This window comes from Tachypleus tridentatus, chromosome 1 (genome assembly GCF_004210375.1).
Source record: "Tachypleus tridentatus isolate NWPU-2018 chromosome 1, ASM421037v1, whole genome shotgun sequence".
Lineage (NCBI taxonomy): Eukaryota > Metazoa > Arthropoda > Merostomata > Xiphosura > Limulidae > Tachypleus > Tachypleus tridentatus.
Window position 1 is genome coordinate 125,400,850 of NC_134825.1, and position 9,813 is coordinate 125,410,662.

General features: G+C 32.1%; 1 pseudogene; it reads right to left on the reverse strand.

Annotated features, from left to right (window-relative positions):
- Positions 1-5,022: 5,022 nt before the first annotated feature.
- On the reverse strand, positions 5,023-6,998 carry LOC143233117 (calcium release-activated calcium channel protein 1 pseudogene; annotated as a pseudogene).
- Between the last annotated feature and the right edge of the window lie 2,815 nt (positions 6,999-9,813).

Below are 9,813 nucleotides of genomic sequence, written 5' to 3' on the forward strand. Positions count from 1 at the left end.
GTTTGAATAAGGTCTCATAAACGAAGAAAAAATATGTTGGTATTAATAAGGTATAATAAATGCTGTGAAAAATAATTTTACAGTTTCAATGAGATCTAATAAATTTGGTGGAAAAGAGTCATGGTTTCAATAAGATATAATAAAGGTTATGAGAAAGAAGTGTCACTGTTTGAATGAGATATTGTTTATTATGCATAATGCTACACAAAGGAATACCTATGCCCTGCCAACTATGTGTATCTAAACCTGGTTTATAGCACTACAAGTCTACAAACATACCACTGTACCAATAGGGAGGATGTTTGAATAAGAAATAAAAAAATTGATAAAAATTATACATCAATGTATATATTTTATCACATTCCATTAAATTAGAGAATTCAAATTTCCGGGGTGTGTGTAAACATTGATTTCATGTCTTCCCTCTTATTTGACAATATTCAATGCTCAGCTATTAAATACAGCCTTCTTCAGAATCTTTTTTTTTTTTTGATTTTTTTAAGGGAGACAACTGCTGTGTAAATTCTATATAAATTTGACTTTTGAAATTTTAAGCCAACATCTCTCAACTGAGCGCAATGAAAACTGGACACGCTAGTCATTTTTCTACCAGCACTGACAAAACAAATGATCCAGTGGGTATGGGATAACTTTGTTGAATACATCCTTATTCAATAACAAACTATTTATCACTATGCTTTAGTTACAAGATGTCTGTGTCCTCAGAATAAGGATAAAAACAACTATGGAAGACCAAGATCAGGTAGTTATTATCAGTGATGACGAGAAACCCACTTGTTGAGAAATTTATATGCAAAAACGGCTCGTTTGGGCTGAGAAAACACTTTACATAGAAGAGCGAACAACGTTTCGACCTTCTTCGGTCATCGTCAGGTTCACAAAGAAAGAGGTAACTGACCGGAAGCTGACCACATGTTTGAAAGGGGTTGTGTAACTGTGTGTCGAAATGTAGAGGGCGGTATTAGATGTTTGAATATATAATTTATTATATTAATATAGGTATAAAGGCGTTCCTTTATATTGGTTTATTTTGGGTTTAAGTTGTTGTATAAGTAAGGCTTTAATTTTACGTTTGTTTATGTTTATATTTTAATACCTACACAAACATTATCCAAAATTTACAGAAAAAACTAGTGAAAGCCATGTTGAACACAAAATACAAAGAACTACATGACTTACAAAAACAAAAAATGAATCTAGACCATCAACTGGCATGCTGCATTAAACCAGAGATTTACGGACTTATACAACGAAACATAAACCAAATCAATACTAAAAACGACAGAGACAAAAAAGATCTGCCACAACAAAAAACTAGAAAAACTAAGATGCAAACAACAGAAAAGACACCAAAACGACAAACCGTTGACTAACCTCATACTTAACAGATCCGACCGTCAATTAAACACAGACGAGATACATCTACTTAACAAAGGACTCAACTTCGCTATAGCACCTAGGTACATTCCAACCATAGAAATCAAAACATGTTTAGAAGACCTAGCCAGGAGACTTGTGATACTTTCTACAGAGAACAAAAACAAGGAAACAACCAAAAACAACCAACAGAAAGAAGATAACTTAGATAATATTATTGACATCCAACAGCCAACCTTCCCAGGTAAAATTACAAATTTATATTTTCCAGAAACACCTAAAACAACATCTTAAACGATTTTTTCAAAGAATTTTCTCACAAAACCATCAACATAATTTCACAAAACAGAAAACTGAAAAACAACCTTACAAAAGAGACATTAATTGCATAAAAACCTAAAACAAGACAAAAAACATAAAATTCTAAAAGCAGATAAAGGTAACGCTATAGTCATAATGAACACGAATGAATACATCCAAAAATGAATAACATCCTATCAGACACGAACAAATTTAAACCAATACACACAAATCCAACAAAGACACACGAGACGCAACTGAACAAATTACTACTACAAATGAAAAAAAGCCAACACCATTTCACAAACACTTTATTCCTACCTACGTAAAACCGACTCACGCACACCGCAAATATACGGCATCCCCAAACCTCATAAACCAGATTGTCCATTACGACCAATAATGTCCACATATGAATCGTTTAATTACAACCTTGGTAAATACATAGCATGGGCATTCTCCAAATATGTAACATCAGCCAGCTCATTTATCAAAGACTCTTTTAATTTCAAGTCTAATCTAAATCAACTTAATCATAAAGCCTTAATGGCCAGTTTCGATGTTATATCCCTCTTTACAGAAGTTCCAACCACTGAAGCCTGCAAGATAGCCTTAGAACTCTATATCCGAGACCCTAACCCAACTATAGAAATTCCCAGTAACCAGTTAGCAACCCTCATAGAATTCACCACGATAAAGACAAACTTCATGTTCAACAACCAAAACTATATACAAACAAACGGCCTAAGCATGGGCAACCCAGTATCACCAGTTCTAGCCAATATTTTATGACACAAGTTGAAACACAAGCAATTAACACAGCATTACATCCACCACTATACTGGTATAGATATGTAGATGACACGGTTGCGGGATTCAAATCTACAGAACACATACTTAATTTTTTCAATCACATTAACTCTATACATCCCAACATCAACTTCACATGTGAACAGGAAGAAAACAATCAAATATCATTTCTTAACCTCAAAATTACAAGAACTGATACACAATTTCAAACAGAAATCCACCGAAAAAATCACCCATACTGGACTATACATTCCTTGGGACTCAGCACATGAAACAACACAAAACTCAACATACTAAGAAACCAAATAAACACAGCCATAAAACTATGCTCACCAGATAAAATTAACGATGAATTAGACAAAATAAAACAATACTTCACCAACATCAATAAGTTTCCTCCACAAACCGTAGAAAACATTATACGCACACACCTAGACAGAAAGCAAAATCAACCAACTAAAGTAAATACAGCTCACGAATCAAAACCACGAAATCATATACTGCTGTATACCATATATTCCCGACATCAGCAAACAAATAACCAGCATTTGGCAAAAATTAGTAACAAAATATGACATTCCAATTAATACCAAATTTATTCAAAAACCCGGCACAAAACTGAGGTCTATACTATGTAAAAACTACACTGACAAACACCACACCAACATTATTTATAAAATACAATGTGATAACTGCCACGACTTCTATATTGGAGAAACAAGTAGAAAAATGGAAACCAGATTCAAAGAACATAAAAAGTCACCTTCACACGTTTTCGAACACTGCAAGTCAAATAAACACAACATAACCATAGAAAACACTCAAATATTAAATAAAGAAACAAACATAAACAAACGTAAAATTAAAGAAGCCTTACTTATACAACAACTTAAACCCAAAATAAACCAATATAAAGGAACGCCTTTATACCTATATTAATATAATAAATTATATATTCAAACATCTAATACCGCCCTCTACATTTCGACACACAGTTACACAACCCCTTTCAAACATGTGGTCAGCTTCCGGTCAGTTACCTCTTTCTTTGTGAACCTGACGATGACCGAAGAAGGTCGAAACGTTGTTCGCTCTTCTATGTAAAGTGTTTTCTCAGCCCAAACGAGCCGTTTTTGCATATAAAAAAGGTAGTTATTATACCCAACGACAAAGCCTTAAGTTGCTGCTAGTCTCTCTTAAGAATGAATAGTGGGAATTAGCTGCAACCTCTAAACCCCGATAGCATTTATTGGTTGTTCCATAAACAATACAACAATTTTCCTGGAAGGTTTTTTTTTACTGTAAAATTTTACTTCTATTTGAGAAATGATTCAGTGTCAAATTCAATGCTCTTTTGTTTTTGTTGTTTGCCTAGACATAAAAATAATTAATAATATGATGAAGTTGAAAGTACCAATTTCTTTCTCAGTTTTTAATTATAGTTTCTATGCATTTCATCTATTATGCATATATCTGTGTGTGCACAATATAGCTAGTTTGACTTGACAAAATTACAAATATTTAGTTTAACAACAAACTACAGAATTTTACACACTTCCACTGCTAAAATCTGGAATGTGATTCACCCATTGTGGACACAGTACAAAACCTCTGTGCATTTTTGTACTAAAACAACAATAAACCTCTTTAGTTTTAGTTTGCATATAACAAAGTATCACATCAATCTAAAATTTAAATGGATGAAAGTTTATTTTCTAGTGTAAAACTTTATAATGAGCTACCTGCACTCTGTCCACTGTTGGAAATCAAACCACAGAATGAAGATAAGTTCCACATGTCAAGTATGATGCTGTATAATTAAAGAAAGACATATCTAAAATATTTATAATGTGAATTATGTTAATCTCATCTATTAAAATACTTCAATACTATCCTTCCAAAATCTCCAAAATATTGCCTGTTTATTATCTTTCAACAATTAAGTTGAGAGAAACTACTGTCTTTATTGTTTGAACAATAGCAACCTATTGTAACAAGTAACCATATTCTGACTGCAAAAGAGGTATTATTACAACATTTAATTTTTGAGGGAAACAACACCACCTTTTCTTTCTTCAAACCATAATTTTCACCATAAAGACCAATTAATATATTTGATGATCCTTATTACAAGTAAATGGGTTTTATCAATACAACCCCTAGTTCATCATATTAGATGAATAAGTAATTACCTGTTTCTTAACAGAAGCCAAGTAATTGTTTTGTATCTAGTTTTAGTGAAGGCACTAACTGGTATACAAAGTCAAAGGAAAGACAGAAATGTATAGTCCATAAATTGATTCTGGATTCTATTTTTTTATATTATCTGTCTGCATCTCTCTCTTTTAGGTGCTTTCAAAAACAAATGTAGAAGCACTTTTAACTCCTTTTCCTTTGTTTTAATAATCATAAAGCTTTATCTATTTTTCAATAAAATCTTTGTTAAAAATGTATTATATCATTAGCTTTGCATTTTACCAAACTCATTATCATAACATACACATTATTTTTTTTGATATGATGGTACATATACTTAAGCAATTTTACATTGTATAGAAAGTTCAGATTTTTGAAGTTATAAACGTTTTATTTTTTTCTGCCATCAAGACGTGTGTTGATATAACTGTGAAAGTACTACAGAAAATATAAATAGTTTAACACATGTGCAATAAGTACACTTTATAAGAAACAGGCTACTAAAGAAAATGGCAGATGCATGTGTAACAGCTGTGAACAAACTCCTTTTGCACACACAACTGAAATATACAGTTTTATGTTACCTTAAAATATAAGGTTTAAGTTAGGAAATATATAAATTTCAACAGAGGCATTGGGTTTTTAGTCAGTTCAGAGGCATCACTAATTGTTATCATATGTCCTGAATCTCCAGTTGGAGTCTTGAAAAATCAGAATAGAAAGCCATGATCAATTTTATACTGAAACATGAAAAATTTCCATGTCTGTGGACCTAAGCCCAGAATATCTTAACCACCTAGAGATACCTCTGAGTCAATTAATGAAATATTTAAGACCTAACGTTTTCCAAATAATCTTATTTTATAGATTTATATTGATACAAACATCTATTACTTGTATAAATGGTTCTTCTCATCCACAATCCAGTTCCAATACAAAGAAATTTTGATTCCAATTAGATGTTTGTTCATGTTATTAAATAAAATGATTTATACTTTTATTAAAGTATAGAAGCTTTGATTTATAAAGCTTTACAGGAAGCCTTAAACATCAGTAGCCATAAAGGAGGCTACAATATAACTACTTTGAGCAGCTAAATTATATTAGTCAATAATCTTAACAGCTTTCAAGACATGAAACAGTAACAAATAGCACAGAAAAAACATCAACAAAATATACATATACTCCTGAAGCATCAAAGTGTCTAAACTTTTAAGTCTTCTACCTGCCTTATGACACCAGTAAACACACTGAAAATTCATAAATCTGCAAAGTGGTAAACTCAGTAACAAAGTTTTGCCAATTTATATCTAACTGAGAAAATATGTACAAGTAAATATAAATTTGTTCTTAAATAAAACTTTTTCTATGTTAGGAAAATCTATTTTAATTGCTAACACCAGTGTTTCTTATTATCCGAAACCCTCACATAAGATATTTTCTTTTTCAAATTTACTCATTTCTTCAGTCATGTAGTTCAAAACTTGAAGTACTAACTGTACAAAAAGACAAGAACTAAACTAGTTTATGGTCACATGACTGACATTAAATTTTTAACTTTTAACATACTATACAATTATTTATAAATGCATACTTAATTTTTAAATAGTTAGCAAATATCACAGACTACATATATACACATGTCAATATAACCAAATACTTAAAATTTCTTTGACAGAGAGGACATGAAAATGTAACAATGTAATTTTTTTTTTAATGTTTCTGAATTAATCTTACATTCAATATATTTTAATCTTTTGGTTGCTTTGGAATATTTGCTACACTGTCATGACATTTCTTGTGTTAGACATATCTGTCTCTTCATTTTGTAATTGAGTTACCATAGATTCCAGTTCTCTTAGTCCATGTGCGGCTCATATTGATGAGCTACTAGTTTACGGTAGAAGTGCACTGCAAATCAAGAAAGACAAGCACTACAGGAATTAGTATGACTGTTGCTGCTACAGCAGCATTCTTACTGTAACTGTAAAACTTTACCCAGCATAGAATGGCTATCTCAGCCATAAAGAGAGAAGAATCCCAAGCACTGTGGAAAATCCCCATGCAATTTCAATGTAAATATGCAATTTCTCGTGGGGAGACTCTGATACAGTTGCAACCCCATGTACACTGGCAACTGACTCTAGATTAGGTAGAATACATGTGGAGATCATCAGAGCTAGCATGTGAACAGACACTAGAAGTGTGGTGCAGACACTAAAAGCAACTAGCAATCCCTTTGGAATGTCATGGCTCATCTGAACTTCTACCATTGCCACCTGTAGGGATGAAAATTACAAAAGTGATTTTGTTTTTACTTTAGTAAATATATCTACAAACATATTGCTAATATTTCTTTATTTCACAATCACATTAAAATATTTTACAGCCTAAGCTCCATAATTAATTGAAAGAAGTTGTTTATGTGTAAAGTTATTACAATTTGCATATGCACCCATGCAATGCATGATGAAAGGTTTGTGAAAGTTTACAAGTCACATCAATGAGTGGTAAAGCCATCAAAAGAGAAATTTTCTTTTTCCAAAATATGCCAGTGGCAATATAAAGTTTTTTTCATGCTGAAAAGAAATAACTAACATATGGCTTAAAAACACCTCAGTATAACTTTCTTGAAAGTTTATATAAACAATGTGCATAAAAGAAATCCCTCAAATTACACTGCACAACAAAGTTTTTGCTTCTTGAACACTGTTGGGTGTTCCTTATAGATTTTTGGCTGCTGATCACGAAATTCACATCCAGATTTGCCCATCATGTACCGTTTCATCGAAATCTTTGTTTCACCAGGACATTGCTACAATGATATCAGGGCAACTGGAATCCCTCAATGCTTGCTGACTATTGTTGGACACTGCAACGTGATGCACCAGACATTAAATACAAATGAAAATTAGGAGCAAAACACTTTTAATTACGTTGAACTTAATAGCATATTAGAAACATAAATGCAATTAATCGTTATTGCGGTAAACAGTTAACTGTCTATTTCTCAGAGTTCCTACATGATGAAGCAAAACCAAAACTATATTTGTGCATACCCACCAGGTACCTGTCACAATCAGCAAAAACTTTTCAAAAAAATTGTTGTGCAGTGTCATTGATGTTATTTGAAAATGAAATGCAATTACAGAACTGATATTTTACTACTCAGGAATAGTTAGTTTCTTCTTTTGTCCTAAATATATTAGTAATGACTGAAAGTACATAGATTGTATGTATACTCCATGTAATTAAAGAAGAAACTGGAGAAATCCCATCAATGCCCCCCATGACCAATATATATTTAACCAGCACTGTAGCTATAAAATCTATGCATTTTAAAAGAAAAATAGCTCCTTGTTGCCATTCCATATCACTCCTAGTTAATTAAACCATATTGGCAGGGCCAAATGCAAGAGCCTAGGAGAAGTTAGAGGATAAACAAACACAGTTTTCTCAAATTATAGTGGGATTTATAACCCTTAAACTCATATGTACATTAACTGATTCTTATTCTCAACTTATGATGGTTAACTCAGTCATACCTCACGACATATTGCTTACTGTATGATGGTTAAATCTGTCATGTCTTAAGTCATGGCAATTACAGTATAATTATTCATTGTCGTTAAAATTTTCCTGTCACGTGACTAGAAGTAAAACCTTTCCTTGCTAAAACTGTGGGGTACTTATGGTTTTAAGATGTGTTTAAATTCTGTTACATTAACGCATCACTTGTACTAGCTATTGTATTTATACAATAAATACAATAAGACTAAGGTTTGATAAGGCTAGGGGATACAAATATAAATCTTGGAAAGGTATGGGTCATCTTCAGTAAATCAGAGCTGTGTGCTCAGTGGTACTTCTTATTGACTGACTGCTAGATTAATTAACTCATTACATTCAATTAATCAATTAGTATATACTATGACCCGCTGAAATACACACTCATACACAAACTACAAAAGGTGTACTCATGTTTCATAACTTTTTCTAACACTGCATTACCATATCATATTACTCTTTCCTCCCCCAAAAAAATAATTTTGCCACAAATTAAAAAATAAATAAATTTGTACATTTCATGCTTGACAAAGGAATTGCTAATGCCCACTAAATAATGCCACACATCCATTCTTGTACTTCTTTTGTTTTTAAGAAAGCGGGACAGTTTTATGGAAGGAGGGTAAATTATATGCAGGCTAAATAACAAGATGTGTAAGAAAACTCTAGAAAAAATTGTTAAAGTTTAAATCTGCATAATGATGAAAAGAACTTGGAAAACAGAAAATAAACAGAACAGTTATGGCTGCAAGGTGATTAAAAGATTTATTAGAGCATACAAAGTAAATTAATAGTTTTAAGAGATAAATCTGTTACTTTTAAGACAAGTTTAGCTGTTATTATTATATTAATTTGGAATAACTGGTTTAAAGTTATTTATTATTAACAGACTTTTAAAGAGAGATGGGATGGATTGGCTCCTTAGATTAGGAATGAACTGCATTCATTTGGGAATGAAGACAATATTTGGATGCCAAGACATTGAGTCTATATGGGTTGCAAATAGGGTATAAAGGTAATACTTGGCAGTTGTTATAGGCTACCTGATCAGACAGATGAGAGCAATGCTTAATTAGAGATCAGGGTTCTATCTCATATAAGGATACTAATGTGATAATTATAGGTGAGTGCAACATTAAATGCAGTGGTTTTGGGCCTGTATGTAGACAAACAGTGCTACAATTCTTCTGACATATTTGCTTGGTTGAAGTTAAGCATGAATCTACACAATAGATTGTCTGTGCTTTGCCCATCATGAGTATTAAAACTTGGTTTGTAGAGTTGTAACTTCACAGGCATACTGCTGTGTTACTGGGGTTCTTTTCTGAAGTGATCCAGGATGTCTTTCTTCACCAAAAGGTCAGACAGTCAATTGAGAGGATGCAATTCTAGGTTTAAAGTTAACCACTAATGACAATGTAGTTACAGGAGTTTAAATGGAAGTATACTTAGAGAAGAATGATGAAAGCATGATTAGGTTTGATATTCTGCTTTTGTTGATATACAAAGAAATAAAACTTTAGCTCCCAATTTTGGAATTTC